General features: G+C 43.7%; 1 pseudogene; it reads right to left on the bottom strand.

Moving 5' to 3' along the window:
* Positions 1-917: 917 nt before the first annotated feature.
* On the bottom strand, positions 918-3,111 carry LOC139757983 (thiamine pyrophosphokinase 1-like; annotated as a pseudogene).
* Positions 3,112-4,355: the final 1,244 nt, after the last annotated feature.

A 4,355-nucleotide genomic window follows, 5' to 3' on the forward strand; every position in this document is an offset into this window, starting at 1 on the left:
TTGGGGGGATGACTCTCTCTCTCTCTCTCTCTCTCTCTCTCTCTCTCTCTCTCTCTCTCTCTCTCTCTCTCTCTCTCTCTCTCTCTCTCTCTTTCTGTGGTGTCTGATCATGTTTTTCAGTGTCTCTGTCTTCCAGTCATCTCGTCCTTTTACGTTCTTACGTACAGCCATTCAGTCTATCGAACAACTAGAAAGAGTATTTTCTAGAAATTATCGCACTAGTAATATATTGAATAATTATTGTACTTAAGGAGGCTTCCATATTCCGGCCCAAGTTAACGAACCGTGTGGGGTCAAACCATTATACTTAGGGAATCAAGTTACTGTATATGTAAGGGGTCATGTCGTCGTACTAGAGAGATGAAGTTATTTACTGTATATGTAAGAGGTCATGCTGTCGTACTGGAGATATGAAGTTATTGCACTTGGGATAGGTTATTCGTGTGTAAGAGAAGCGTTATCGTACATCAGGGGGTGTCAAGTCATCGTACAGAAGGGATGAATTTGTCGTACCTAGGATAGGCCATGGCGCTCAAGACTCACAAGTATCGTACTCGAGGGATTTAATTATCGTACTTGAGAGGTCACGTTTATCGCACGCGAGGGATCTCTTCATCGCTCTCATTGTAGACACGAATGTAGGAAAAGATATGAAGGGTGTGGAACGAAGAAATTGAAATAACATGTACATGAATTAGAGTAAGTGAAATATCGAATGAAAAGGACGGTAATAAAAACATACAGCTGCTGTAGGACGAAATGGTGAAGTAGGTAAGAGCTATGAACCCCGTTAGAGGCCTGTGGTCGACATCCAGCCCGTTCAGCCACCTTTCACTATATATATATATATATATATATATATATATATATATATATATATATATATATATATATATATATATATATAGGACCAAGCTTTAGGTGCACTTATGGACTGGATTATTACCCGCAAAATTCCAGCTTGGAGAATTTCCAGAAAATTTGTCATAGTTCCAACCCATTGTCCAAAGAAGAGGTTGAGTGGTCTTGATTGTGACTTTTCCATGACATGCAGGATCATATGTGCTGGATGTGCTCACCAAGTGTCCAAATGCCAACACTTGGTTATCTAAATTCCATTTCAAGCCAGTCGTGGAAACAGTGGATGGTTGTCCATGTGGTATAAGGCCACACCATGACCACTTGGGGTCGAACACATCATCCGCTACCTGGATGGTGTGGTCTCCGATACTTAGTAGCCAAAATGTACTTCTTCGACTCAGAATTACTTCAGGTACAGAGATGAAGAGTTCCTACCTTATACAGTGTGGCCATATTAGCTATGACATGGTCAAAGCGCTCACTGTGAATCCCAGCAATGATTTATCTTCATTTTTTTTTTCCTCAACATGTTTCTCCAACACTCACGGTAAAGTCTGTTTCATCCTGGTCAGGTCTTGATATGATACTAACACCTAGACCGCCATAAAGTTTTAGAAGTTCAGACTTGACGGAGTCAAAGTCGCCTGTTATAATATCATATATATATATATATATATATATATATATATATATATATATATATATATATATATATATATATATATATATATATATGCCGAACCTTGATATGTCGTGTTGTGTTAGTCTGGAAGGTGTGACAGTTCAACATACATATTCTTTGAGACTTTTCAGTTCACCTGGTTTAAGTATTTCATCAAGACCCGGTCGCTCATGGTCCTTCAAGTGTTGTGTATAGCCTTTCACTGTGTGTGTGTGTGGGGGGGGAGGGGGGGACCTCGCCGGGCCATAAGCCTGTGTGCATCTGGCGTTTGTACACACAATTAGATATTTTTAGCTCGTAGTTTAGATGGTCCTAGGGAGGCTTTCACTCAGCCCCATTACGACTGGGTTGAAGTCTTTTCTCCCACCACATCGCTTGCATTAACGTTTTTTTTTTTTTACTCCACGAGTTAACTTACGATTGCCGATTTTGTTCACCGCTTAACTAGAATTATGACACTTTTAAGAACCCCACTCTCTCTCTCTCTCTCTCTCTCTCTCTCTCTCTCTCTCTCTCTCTCTCTCTCTCTCTCTCTCTCTCTATCATCAGGGGAGACACAAGAGAGATAAATATAACAGTCAATTGATATACAACGAAGAGACGTAGCTAGGACGCCATTTGGCCAACATGCGATTGTCCAAGATATCGATAGATGCATAAATAGATAGGTAGATAGATATGAAGTGAAAAGCATTGTGATACTACACATAATCTTTCTACAACAGTTAAACGTCTGGAAGGCCCTTTTTCCCACGATAGACAAAATATATGTCTCCAGAAGACACCTTCAAACTACATTACCACAGCCTTTCATACCTCAGCAAAGTCGATTATGTTCCAGGCCAGAATGTAAATAACTCGTACAGGTTGTAGTGTGTGTGTGTGTGTGTGTGTGTGTGTGTGTGTGTGTGTGTGTTTAATTACTTATTTCCACAGCACGGGAACTATTACTAAGTTCGTGGGGGGGGCACCCCATCCCCCAAATCTCTTGGAACATTGTTTGCTGTCGTAAATGTAATTTTGTTTTTTGTTAAATTTATGCACGCTCTCTGCATTAATCATGTCCTCAGTAATTTTATGCCATTCATTCGCTGCTCGTATACTTTTGAAACTACTTCTTCACTTTTTTGAAAAAGTTTCTTGCTTGATTTCTCGTCTCGGGATTACTGTTTGTGTTCTACGAGTAGAGAGTTTTTGATTCGTGTTGCACCGTCTCAACCTCGTCTCAGTGTGTGTGTATATATATATATATATATATATATATATATATATGTGCGTGTGTGTGTGTGTGTGTGTGTGTGTGTGGTAGAGATATAGAGCAAGAAAAATAACATCCAGCGGGGTCAACCCACTCATCATTCTCTTTGTTACGGTTCGTGGAGGGGTAGACTCACCTATCTCCCTCTTTGTTTAGTCTCTAATCTTCATGCATGACTCGCCAGCTTATCGCTTGTACCTGCCTGCTGAGTAACGTTGTTATTGGACTTACAAATGGGCAGCGCGGATCGTAAAGCCCTGGCCGCGCTCCGAGCAGGGTATGGCCGCTTTAGCTGGGGCTGCTTGAGCATCGGGCTCTGTACGATATTAAGCTGCTATGTCACGAAGCTTAAAGGCCCCGGCCGCGCTCGATCCCTCCCTCCTACCCCGTGTAGTCGGTTAAGGTCGCCGCTTAGGGAGGAGGAGGAGGAGGAGGAGGAGGAAGTGTAGCGACAGATATGTATGTATATGCGAGCTCCCCAGAACAGGCCGGGCTATGAACGATGGCAGGGTTCGGAGGGGAGAGAGAGAGAGAGAGAGAGAGAGAGAGAGAGAGAGAGAGAGAGAGAGAGAGAGGCAGGCAGGGGGAGAAGGAAGATTGAATGGGGAGAAGCTAACACGGTGGGGGGGGGGGGGAGAGGAGTGAGAGGTATAGGGGGGGAGGAAACGAGAACAAGGAGGAGACGAAAGTGGGAAGAGAGGTAAGAATACAGTTTGTAGGAAGAATAAAAGAGGAAAAGGAAGACTGGAAAATGTGTGAGAGGAGACTAAAAGGAACCCTCAGGGGAAGAGAAAGAAAACAAGAGGAGAGAGAGAGAGAGAGAGAGAGAGAGAGAGAGAGAGAGAGTAACTTGTAGCATTGAAAGGAAAATCCATAAATCTAATTAGAAAGAACTCGGCCGGCCCATATGATAGCCCCGTGTTTATGGTCCACTAACACGGTAAACTGGGATGATAATGCGTCTCCAGTCGCCCATATCTGTACCCCCTACCCCTCCACACATGATCACGTCCGTCCGTAGGAGGGGGGGGGGGGGGGGGGGACAGGTCCCGAACGCGACCATGGACGTAAGGGTCGGGGTCAGATCTGATACGACACCGTCCGTAGCGGCACGGGTTCGGACGCGCCCGTCCGTAGGAAGAAACCCGACCGACCATATGGACGGGTTCTCTCCCCCTCGCCATCACTCAGCTTAACCAACTGGGTCATGTGACGTGAGTCATCATAAAACTGTTTGGGTTGTCCCTCCGCGTTGTGACAAGTTAATACAAATACTGACTTTCCTTCTTTCTTTCTTTTTTTTTTGTTTTCTTTTCAGTCAGTGGATTTTCGTTCGTTTGCATGACCGTGGGTTGGGGAAGTCATTCCATGAATATTCCCAGCTGGCGAACACAATGCGTTATCTCTGGGTAAACATAAGTTTGTTGGGGGCCATTCAAAGGTCAACTTTCATTAAAACTTTCGTGCGTTAAAATCTGCTTTGATATTGTCTCGTCGTGAATACGTGAAAGTTGGGGGGTGGGGAAGGATAGCAGGATCAGGATAGATAGATAG

This window comes from Panulirus ornatus, chromosome 29, assembly GCF_036320965.1.
Source record: "Panulirus ornatus isolate Po-2019 chromosome 29, ASM3632096v1, whole genome shotgun sequence".
In the NCBI taxonomy this organism is placed as follows: domain Eukaryota; kingdom Metazoa; phylum Arthropoda; class Malacostraca; order Decapoda; family Palinuridae; genus Panulirus; species Panulirus ornatus.